Below are 12296 nucleotides of genomic sequence, written 5' to 3'. Positions count from 1 at the left end.
ATGGCGCAGCTTTCACCACACAGCTCTTCTTAGTCTTTTTTGTTCCACTAGTGCGAAAGGGCATGTTTTTTGCCTTCTCCGAAACGAAAGCTACTCATTTTCACTTTTTTCCTTAGCAATTTTTCTTTTATCTTTCTAATTAATAATTCTTTGTAATTTGTTTGGGAGTTTTGTTAAAAATATAAGAGAGTTCATTTCTTTTCTTCAAACTTGAGTTCATTTTATAATCGCTGCTCTTTAAGGTGGCAGCTAAGCTGGGATTGAAAAGATGTCTCTGTTGCTTTTCTAAAATGACATTCTGGGATCAGCATGACTGATGTGCCTTGTGTCTTCTCATGATGTCCCTAACTCTGTGGCCTGTGCATGCATGTCTGAAAGGGCCATAAAGTTGAGAAGTTACATCTTGAAGGAGTTTTTGAAATCTTTTCAGGCTTCCACCAAGGTGAAGCCTTCTTTAGGGCAAAGTCCATTGCCTAAATATAAAAGGGTGCAGTCCTCTCATGATCTGCATAATGAGTCTGAAACGTCTTGGTGCAGAAAAGGCAGTGATGGAAAGCGTAGCGTATTAGTGCCAATGGGCACCACACCCATGGTTTCTTCATTAGTGCAGAGAGAGTTCTCTTTGATCCAATCTCTCCTTCGTGCCAAAAACCATCAAAGCCATGGTGTCATCTTCTGCACAGAGAACGTCTTAGTACGGAGAAATCAAAACAGACCAAAGATCTCTAATCAACTATTGGGGATTTGATATGTACTTGTGACCCAGACTGTCCACTGTCGGAGACAGAATGCTAGGCTCGATAGAAGAATGCTAGGCTCAATAGAAGAATGCTAGGCTGGATAGACCTTGATCTAATCCAGCATGACCTGTATGTTCTTATGGTTTATGAATCAGCCAATGTATTTATTTATTTATGGGTGTGCTTTTATATACCGAAGTTTGGAGAAGTCCTTCACTCCGGTTTACAGTTATAACAACATAATACAGTAAACAATAACAGGCATATTGAGCATTGGAAACATTGTGATGCGGTAAACTATAACAGGTGGTTTTGAACATGGGTAACATATAAATATAATAGTATTATAACGTTTCGTATTGGTAACATTTTCTACTTTACATCTTGAGTGATAGGTAGGGTAGGAGGGGGGAAGGGAGGGAGGAGGGGGAGGGATGGGACAAGGGAGGTGGAAGGAGAGGTAGGGGTGAAAAGGGGGCAGGAGGGTGTGAGGGAGGGGGAGCGGGGGATGGGGTTCTAGAGGGAGAGAGAAATGACTACAGGACATGAGAGCATGTATAGATTAGGTAAGGAGGGGGAGGATGAGGATATTTAAAGATCTGTGAATATACTAGGAGCTTGGCGGAGCTTGGCAATTGAGCATCAAAATAGGGTGGGGGTTGTGTAATGTTGCGATGAGTGTTTATGGTAATGCCAGCTTAACTAATGCCATCTTTGTAGGCTTGTTGAAATAGCCATGTTTTGAGTAGTTTTTTGAAAAGTTTTGTGTCGTTTTGAAGCCTTAGGTTTTCTGGTAGTGAGTTCCATAGGTGAGGTCCGGCTATTGAGGTCACTCTTTCTCTGATTGTTGTGAGGTTTGCGGTGGAGATTGGTGGAATTGCTAGTAGGGCTTTGTTAGCTGATCTTGTGTTTCGTTGAGGATGATGTTTTTGGAATAATGTATTTAGGCAGCTGGATTCGTTGTTATGTATGGTTTTGTGAATGATGGAGAGCATTTTGTATTCTATTCATTTTTCATTGGGTAACCGGTGCAGTTCTTTTAGTATAGGAGTGATGTGTTCAGTTTTTTTGTGGCCGGTGAGAATTCTTGCATTGCTCTGCCTACAACTGAGCAATGTACCATGGTTAGAAAGATGTGAATTGAAATCATAAAAAATGATTTTACTGATATTCCACCACCTTCTCCCATGGAGATGGTGTCTCCTATTTTAGAGTCATCAGTGCTTAAGATGGAAAGTCAGTCTACTATTCCCATTTTTCAGGCTAGAGAAAATATCTCAGCCTGAGTCTCATGGCTCACCCTCATTTAGTGAGAGGACGACATCATCTTACATTTCTGTCCATTCCCCAGCCATGCCAGAACTCATTATTAGGAGTTTAAGATGTAGCAGGGAAAGGAAACCTGCATGCTGGAGCAAAGAGTGGAAGCTAGCACTTGGAACTGGAATTCAGAGCAGGAACCTATATATGAAGCTGGAAGCAACCACTGGAGACAGGACTGGAGTTGGCGGCCTGGAACTGGGACTAGAACTGAAGTTCCAAGCAGTGACTTGAACTGTAGCTGTACGCTTGGCAGGAGCTGGAACTTCAAGCAAGTACTGGTAAATGATCAGTACTGGAAATCAAGATATTGCAGCTTGGAGCTTTGCAGGCTGAAAACTTAAGGACTGGAAACGGATGCTACAGCTTGGAACTAGGCTGGATGGAAATTTGGCAAGAACTGGCACAGGGACTGGAAAAGGGAGCTGAAGTTTAGAACTTGAAACTTTGCAGAGAGGAGCACAGTAGGACTGGAATTAGGCTTGATAGACTGGGCAGGAACTGTGGCTGAAGCAGGGGGCAAGGCTATATAGCACCTGTCCTGATCTGGTCCTGGGCACAGGGTCTCACAGGGAGATCCATGGTCCAGAGCAGCCCCCATGACCTCCTGGAGCTCCGATTTAACTCTTCAAGGCTCTTAGGGTTTTCTCTCAGTGGGACTTGTTCACTCATCAGTACAGACCTGGCACTAAAGCCACCACTTATTCTCCAACATGGTTCAAAATAAAACCTTTTTGCTGGCACTGTTGAGCTAGTAAAACAAATTTCAAAATAATGATACACAGTTGATAGTGAAGCAAATAGCAACATCCAAATAGCACAAAAATGAATCTATCACTTTCAGCAGTATGTTGCACTTTGCAGCAAGTCAGCTCTTATGGGCAGGGACTCTTCCTCCCTCTGGTCCCTCCAGGTACCTTCTCTGTAGGGCAGCTATTCTGTAATCTCATCAATTTCTTCCACTGGCGAGCTTCTGGCTGACTGTTCTCTCAGACAAGAACTCTTAACTGGAACCTCCCTTAGCTGAGCAGTTCTTTCTCTTACATATTCCCACCAAGGACCAATCTCTCTCTGGAACATACTTAAGGAACAATCTTCTTCCAATAATTCTTCCTTCCAGTCAAAGACCTGGGTACCCCAGCCTGGCCTTTTGTTTGTCTTGAAAGCCTAAGCACCCTGGCCGTGGGCCTCAGCCACTTTCTCAAAACAGGAACAATGCAGCTTCTTGGCACTCCTGCACTGGGAGAAAGCATGCTCTTGGGTAACAATAGTTGAGAAATGGCAGAATTTAATTTTTTAAATATTTTAAAAAAATAAATAACTAAATGAACCAGGCCCTAGTTGTTCCCCACTATACAGAGTTGAGCACCCTCAACTGCAGCTTTCAAATTAGCTTCTCCTGATTTTACCTCAAAATAACCTCTGCATACTACTGCTGCATCACATTGATGCAGGAATTTTATCAAAACTGAGACCCCCTTCTATTGGGGAATGCCAACCTTCCCAACACACTTTCACCTTACACTACTGTCACAACAGGTTTGTTGAGACCACTTTAACTGTAAAAGGCAACCATACTGGTAAGGGGCAGATTTGGGGGTCCTTTTACAGCTAGAATAAGACAAATTGGGTGAAAGGCAAGGCAACTGGAACTAGGCAAGAGCTTAGCTGCAGCAGGGAATGGGTTCACTTACACAAAAGAGCCAGAGTAGTCTTCTGGTTGCTGTGAACTACTTCTATTTCCAGCAACCCATTTTTGCCAGGCTTTGGTCAATCCCCTTACTTCAGGGATAAGGTTAGTTTTATAACAGTATGCCCACTTCAAGATCGAAGTGGCTTGATCAGAACAAGGTACTTGAAATCCATATGCAGGAAGAAACTGCAATAGCAATCCTGCAATGGTAAGTTTAATATCAAGGGTCTTTAGCAGAAAACTCTGTAACAAGTAACTGGTTTCCTTCAGTATCCTGTGGCTTGGAGAGCACAGCATAGGCTGTCTGCCCAATCAAGCACTCAGATAAAGACCCATCAATGACCTTGTCATTACCTTCCCACAGGTGACTGAGTGCCACAATGACCACTGGGATCTACTATAAAGCACTGTCCACTACAGTCACCATCCTCAGTGCCTCATAATGGTTAATGTACTGCAATACTAGAAGCAGAGACCTCAGACTGGCATCTAGAACAGAAGCTGTGTCTATGGATGGCAGGTCTAGCTGGGGACCCTTATAGAGGGTCCTGAGTCATAGGACCCAAGGTTGGTCTTTTATGTAAAGCCAGATGCAGACAAACATCTCCTAAATACATGCATGCAGATAAATTATCAGAGTTCATGGACAAAGGAACTAGAGATATTGGACCTGGAGTCATTTGAACAAAAACTGGACCATCAAATGGGCTCACATACAAGGGAGCATCCTCCCTGGGTACAGGTTCAAATAGGAGATCTGGAATCACAGTAACAGAAACTATGATCACTGGAGGTTGACACAGGTTCACAAGACCAGAGGCTGGCCTAGATGCAAGGGAGGAACCTCCCTGAGTACAGGCTCACTTAGGCAATTAGGAGTCATCAGAGCTGGATACCACAGGGGGTGGATCTAGAGTAGCAGGAGCCAGATACCACAGGGCCTTCCCCTTTGAGAGATTCTGGCAGATTTCTGAGCACTAAAGGACTTTTGCTTTAGACTCCAAAATGTCTTTGGATAGATTGACTAGGAAATTCTTCTCTGAAGACCATGGGGTACTCTCTTGGCACAGATCCAAACAAAGGTTCTGGATACAGGGATATGAGAGATGGTCCTTCATTCTAGAGCAGAAGTGGTGGGGCTTCCTCTTTAAATTCACGTACATACATATATGGGCTACAGGCACCACAGATGGCTCATCACCTAGGAGCAGAAGTAGTAAGACAGTTTTATGAGTGCAGGTTCCTGTATTAACTCAGAAGCCATGGAAGCAGGAGTGAGTTCCCTTTCTGATGACAGGAGCAGGTCCTCAGGCATAGGTCCCAAAGGTTCTACAGGGCCTCATCACTGAGGAAATGTCTGGAAGAAGAGGTAGCATTGCTTCTTGAACTCAAAGAAACTCCTTTTGAGTATTATTAAAATTATTAGAAACCAATTGTAAGGCTCCCAAAGGACCAGTGGGGTATTAGAATGACACTGCAGGGTCTTTTTTCAACTGTGTCCTCTCTTTTTGCAGGGATTGAAACTGGACACATAGCAAAACCACCTGCTTCTGCAGGGAATCTCCTTTCTAGACACTAGTGGATATATCCCCCACCTGTAGCTCTTAAGAATATAAGAACACAAGAAATTGCCATACTGGGTCAGACCAAGGGTCCATCAAGCCCAGCATCCTGTTTCCAACAGTGGCCAATCCAGGCTACAAATACCTGGCAAGTATCCAAGCACTAAATAGATCCCATGCTACTAATGCCAGTAATAGCAGTGGCTATTCCCTAAGTCAACTTGATTAATAGCAGTTTATGGATTTCTCTAAGAACTTATCCAAACCTTTTTTAAACCCAGCTACACTAACTGCACTAACCACATCCTCTGGCAACAAATTCCAGAGCTTAACTGTGTGTTGAGTAAAAAAATAATTTTCTCCTATTAGTTTTAAATGTGCTACTTGCTAACTTCATGGAGTGCCCTCTAGTCCTTCTATTATCTGAAAGAGTAAATCACCGATTCATATTTACCTGTTCTAGACCTCTATCATATCCTCCCTCAGGCATCTCTTCTCCAAGCTGAACAGTCCTAATCTCCTTAGCCTTTCCTCATAGGAGAGCTGTTGCATCCCCTTTATCATTTTGGTTGCCCTTCTCTGTACCTTCTCCAGTGCAACGATATCTTTTTTGAGATGCGGCAAACATAATTCTACATAGTACTTAAGGTGCGGTGTCACCATGGAGTGATAAAGAGGCATTATAACATTTTCCGTTTTATTCACCATTCTTTTTGTAATAATTCCTAACATTCTGTTTGCTTTTTTGACTGCCGCAGCACACTGAGCCAACGATTTCAATGTATTATCCACTATGAAGCCTACATTTTTTTTTCTGGGTGGTAGCTCCTAATATGGACCCTAACATTGTATAACTACATATTTTTCCCTAGATGCATCACTTCGCACTTGTCCACATTAAATTTCATCTGCCATTTGCATGCCCAACCTTCCAAATCTCACAAGGTCCTCCAGCAATTTATCATAATCATCCCTGAAGGAGGAAGAGAGGATTACTGAAGACTAGAGTCCATCATCCAAAGACATGTTTGAGAACTGCTGCAAAGTTCAACTAGAATCGGAAGTACTGGGTATGAATTGCACAAGAAGGCAAGGAACTTAAAGTAGGGATTGCAACCAGGAATTCCAAGGAACAAGGTTAGGTATGGTATGAAACAAGAATAGTTTCTAAATCCAAGGTTATCAGGGCAGACTTGAAGCAAGAGGTTTTTTCCCCCAAGGCAAGAACTAAAACATGACAGAGAAACACTAAAGTCTTTGGAAATAAGATAACCCTCAGGGGTCTTCTGAAATTGTCCAGATGCACACTAAATGCAGGACAATGCTTGTGCATTCATTTGTGCTGTGCACCTGTCTGGCACAGGTGAAATTTTGAAGCTCAATGTCCGCTTCAGGGGTTAACTGCAAAAATCAAACCCCCAAAACACCACTTATTGTTTTTAGTAACGTGATGTTTTTGATTTTTGCAGTTAAACCCTGAAGCAGACAGTTGTCGAACATCATGGTGTTGGACTATTAGGCTAATGATGGAGTGACAGTTATTTTTCTAGATTATAAAGAAAGCTTAAATTAGAAATAAAGTCAGCTTTGATATTTGTCTATAAAGTGATAAATTATTTGAATTTTTGTTCTGGCATATGATTCTCTCTAAAGCCCATTGAGCGGCACATTTCGTACTCTGATAACACTTTGGAAGAAAAGTTCTGAGACTTTTTTTGGTATAATTTTTTTTTTCATGTATTGATTTCTTTCTCTGATGCCTTTTAATCAGGCTTTGGCCAATCTTCTTACTTCAGAGGTAAGGATGCTTTCATAGCAATATGCCCACTTCAAGCCTGGGTGGCTTGAACAGAGCAAGATACTTGAAATCCATATGCAGGAAGAAACTTCAATAATAATCCTGCAATGGTAAGTAGCTCCCTAACAAGCTTTGTCATTGGTTTCTATCTGTATCCTCCTGTAGCTTGGGGAGCCAGGCACAGGCTCTCTGCCCAACTAGGCCCCCACATCGAGACCTGGCAAGAGCTGACCCTGATAATCGTAGATGGATTGAGTCACCAGTTACAACCACAATAATAGTCATTAGACAATTGAGTAGCCTAGAAACTACTCCGAGGCACTTTGATCATAGATCATTTTGCAACACCAATAAACAAACTTCTCATGTACTGCTGCAGGGTATCGGTGAAGAACAGTCTGGCAGCAGATGCTTTCTCAATTTTGTGAATCCAAGGACTGCTTTATGCATTTCTCCCAATTCCATGTATAATCAAGGTATTTTAGAAGCTGAGAGAGATCAAATGATTCTGATAGCCCCATTTTGTCCTCACCAGGCTTGGTTTCCTTTGTTACAAACGTAGCTGCTCAGCAATCAGTAAGATTGTGCATATTACCATACCTAATTACACAGAGCAATGGGAATACTTTATATCCCAGCTTTCAGTCATTGACACTGACAAATTGGTATCTTCCCTGCCCCCTAAAGTGGCAAAATTCTCCCACATCTAGAAAATGCTCAATGAGAAGATCTTACAAATTCAATGGAAAAAGTTTATTATCTGGTGCACTTCTCTACAGACCCATTTATGTGCCTGTTACTTCCATGTCAAACCTTTCTCAATCAAGATTGAAGACTAACTCAGTCTGTGTTGATCTTAGTGGTATTGTGGCATACCATGGAAATTTTCAATGGTGTTCCTAATTTCTCAATTTAAGTTGCCAGATTGATGAAAGGTCTAAACCTTAAACTTCTGATAAAAGATTTCCCTATAAACTGGAATCTAAATGGAATTCTGGCCCAACTTATGAAACTATTATTTGAACTTTTGTGAAAGCAGAACTAAAGTTTGTCTCTTGGAAGGCTTTTTATTTTTAATAGCAGTTACATTTACTTGGCGAGTAAATGAGCTACAAGCCTTGGAATCTTGGTACTCACTTTATACTTAGATTTTCCATAATGGAGTAGTTTTGAAAACTCATCCTGAATTTCAATGAAAATTTGAATGTCAATTTTATTTTTTGTTTTGTCAGCTTTTTTATCTCCAAGACTACATGCTTGTAGGGCAAACTCTATATGATGTAAATCGTACAAGCTTATGATTTGATCCAAATTTCTCATATAGCAGCATGCTTCCTGTTTGTCTTAAATAATGGATTTTTATTAGGGATTGTATTAAGTCTATCACAATAAATATAATTATTGTTTAAAAATATATATTCAGCAGTTATTTCAAATGGGAAAATACTCTGTTCTTATAAAATTAGTAACACACTAACATATCAGATTAACGTTCAAACTTGTACTTTATCAAGTTAAAGCACACTAACTATCCCACAGATTTGAACTTAAAATGTCCAACCTCACAAATGCAGCCAGTCCTTGTAATTGCTTCCTTGCTAGGGGTCTTTGGGGGTTGATGCAATACAGTGCACTCAGCCGAGCGCACTGTATAACCCGCAGTCAGATGCGAGTTAAATAGGCGCTAATCCACCCCTAATGCAATAGGTGGATTAGCGCCTATTTAACATGCGTCCGATGCGGAGTGAATGAGATAGCGCTCATCACGTGCTGAAAAGTCAGCACCCGCTTTCCGCGAAAATTATTGCCTCGGCCCCTTTGACTCTGTGGTGTCTCTGATGCTGCTATGCCTTTGGTCTTCACACTGCCTAGCCTGCAATTTATAGCAGTTCGCCTGACATGTACAAAATCACAGTCTTCTAAGAAAAATTGGATTGCACAGGGCTCAGGAGATCTGTCTGTTCCAGTTTACACACATTTCTTAGTTCATTAATGCATATCGGCTTCAAGATCAGCAGTGAGATTGGTCCATTTTAGCCAGTTTTTTAAGACAATTGTATCCACTTGCAGGCAGTGGAACATTCAGTACAAGGCTTGTGGTAAACATTTCCAGGCTATTTGTGTGTGTAACCCCATCCCGTGCCTATCCTGTACGGGTGGGGGCCATAAAAGAATTTTGGGTTTTTTTGGGGGGCTGGAACCACTCACCAGCTGTTTCACATTCCCTCGTACTCCCAGGGCCAGATCCTTTGTTGGGGGTGGGGATAAGATATACTTCCAGGGCCCAATGTGACAAGGATGACTTTTAGTTGTTTTCCCATGGGGGATACTCATTTCTCAACGCTGTAAATGCTGTGAGGACCAAAAATAAGAGACAGGAGACTTGGGTTGAGTGTCCGAAATCAATATCTTTACTAATCAGTAATCAGATGGAAAATGGTAAAATTCAACTTGATTCCTTTAGTCTCCCCAAGTGACTGTTACAGTTCTTTCTCGTTCGATCTGTGTATGGGTCTCTACCTGGGTCCAGGGGCAAGGGAAACACCGCCCCGGGATTAAATTAATGAGGTTCCCAGATGGGCAGGGATCTCCTTGTTGGGACAGGAAAACCCCTTCCAACTGGCCACAAATATATATTACACGATCTCTGCAAAGGATTCTCAATTATCTTTCTTCCCCGGGTGATGAGACGATGATGCAAGGAAGAGGAACTTTTGTAAGGAACCCTTTGGGGAAGGGGGAGTCTTTTCCAAAGGAATGGGCTCCACCTTAACCAGGGTGAAACCAGACTGCTGATGCTAACATTTAAAAAAGGAGATAGAGCAGCTTTTAAACTAGAATAAAGGGGAAAGCCGACAGTTGCTCAGCAGCACATGGTTCGGAGGGAGGTATCTTCCGAATAGTGAGGTTCCAATAATAAGAAAAGTAGTCCAAGTGCCTGTAATTTAAAACTCACCTGAGCTAAAAAAAAATTCCAATTTATCCCTATCAATTAAAAAGCAAAATGAAAATCCAAACAAAAAACAAACTTTGAAATGTTTGTATGCTAATGCCAGAAGTCTAAGAAGTAAGATGGGAGAATTAGAATGTATAGCAGTGAATGATGACATAGACTTAATTGGCATCTCAGAGACATGGTGGAAGGAGGACAACCAATGGGTCAGTGCTATGCCGGGGTACAAATTATATCGCATTGACAGAGAGGAGCACCCGGGAGGAGGTGTGGCGCTTTATGTCCGGGATGTCATAGAGTCCAACAGGATAAACATGGGTAGAAATCCCTTGTGTGTTGGGGAAGAGTATAGTGATGGGGTATACTTCTGTCCACTTGGCCAAGTGAAATGCTAAGAGAAATTAGGGAAGCTAACCAAATTGGTAGTGCAGTAATTATAATTTCAATTACCCCAATATTGACTGGGTAAATGTAACATCGGGACATGCTAGAGAGATAAAGTTCCTGGATGGAATAAATGACAGTTTTATGGAGCAATTGATTCAGGAACAGACGAGAGAGGGAGCACAGGATTTGGTGAGAGAGGTAACAGTGGTGGGGCCGCTTGGCAATAGAGATCATAATATGATCAAATTTGAATTAATGACTGGAAGGGAGACAGTAAGCAAATCCATGGCTCTAGTGCTAAACTTTCAAAAGGAAAACTTTGATAAAATGAGAAAAATAGTTAGAAAAAAAACTGAAAGGAGCAGCTACAAAGATAAAAAGTGTGCAAGAGGTGTGGACATTGTTTAAAAAAATACCATCCTAGAAGTACAGTCCAGATGTATTCCACACATTAAGAAGTTGGAAGGAAGGCAAAATGATTACCGGCATGGTTAAAAGGTGAGGTGAAAGAGGCTATTTTAGCCAAAAGATCTACATTCAAATAATTAAGAACATAAGAGCGATGCCATACTGGGTCAGACCAAAGGTCCATGAAGCCCAACATTCTGTTTCCAACAGAGGCCAATCCAGGTTATAAGCACCTGGCAAGTACCCAAAAACCAAGTCTATCCCATGCTACTGATACTAGTAATAGCAGTGGCTATTTTCTAAGTCGCTTGATTAATAGCAGGTAATGGACTTCTCCTCCAAGAACTTATCCAAACCTTTTTTGCTTCGGATATACTTTAAAAAGTTTTTACTATGAGTTTTTGAAGGAACTAAAAAATGAAATTTCAGATCTATTAGTAAAAATTTGTAATCTATCATTAAAATCATCCATTGTACCTGAAGATTGGAGGGGTCCACAGATGTCACTTAAATTTAGTATTACTCACAGGTTTCCTCAATCCTTCTCGATCTCACTTACTTCACAGATCCCAAGTTTGGGAAGGGATCCTGGAACCACCAGCTTTTGATGTTCTTTACCAGGTTAGGAAGAAGGGGCAGCAAAAATCACCCTTCCAGATCTTCTAACAAAATGTCTCTTAATCCCAAAAACTAACACTGGAGTTGTTCTGTGCAGCGGATTACCACGACTTCAGGGGCAGGTTTTCCCTATCCCTGAGTGTCCCAAACGCAGGGTTCCCTATTCCCTGAGTCCAAGAAGGCCTAGATTTCTCACAAGGCTCCTGCCATGAAAATTGCAAAAACCGGAAAACAACCCAGAGGGTTGTCCCGATCATGGGCAAGACCACTAAGCAGGGCTTTCCTGGCTCCTCTAACTGGGCCTGAAAATTACAACTCAGAAAAACTCCATACTACCTCCTCACTCCACCTCAACTCTGCATTGCCCCCAAAGCTCACTCTTACAAGCTGCTTTTGCTAATTCTCAGGAGGCAGACTGTCCAGGCATCCTTAATGGGAGGGGCTGCATTTGAATGGAACCTCCCCCATTGCTAACTTACTCTAAACTGCTTTCTTAATAGTGATGCAACCAAGAGGTCTGTCACATGTGGAAATGACACTCACAGGCACTGAGCCAGTACTGTTTTCCAGAAAACATACCTCCTTTGTCCTTACTCTTTCTTCAGACAAAAGGCATGAAAGCATCCCATCCTGCTTCAGACAAAAGTCATGAAAGCATCCCATCCTGCTTTGTGAGACAACTCCATCATGTCTGCATGCAGATAGGCTGTTAGAAGGTTTTACTGGGCCTTGCTAAAAAGGGTTAAAAGCTGCAGAAGTTTGTTCTATTCACAAAGACAAGAGAAAATCTTCACAATTCTTTGTTGTTTTCAATTCA

General features: G+C 41.8%; 1 protein-coding gene across 1 annotated transcript in view; it reads left to right on the top strand.

The window, feature by feature from the left end:
- Positions 1-12296, top strand: part of FOCAD (focadhesin) — a 788759-nt gene that overhangs the window by 348227 nt on the left and 428236 nt on the right. The gene's annotated exons all lie outside the window — the stretch shown is intronic.

The sequence above is a fragment of the Rhinatrema bivittatum genome, chromosome 1, assembly GCF_901001135.1.
Source record: "Rhinatrema bivittatum chromosome 1, aRhiBiv1.1, whole genome shotgun sequence".
NCBI classification, from domain to species: domain Eukaryota; kingdom Metazoa; phylum Chordata; class Amphibia; order Gymnophiona; family Rhinatrematidae; genus Rhinatrema; species Rhinatrema bivittatum.
The sequence above is the reverse complement of the archived record's forward strand: the minus strand, read 5'-3'. Positions and strand labels throughout refer to the sequence as shown.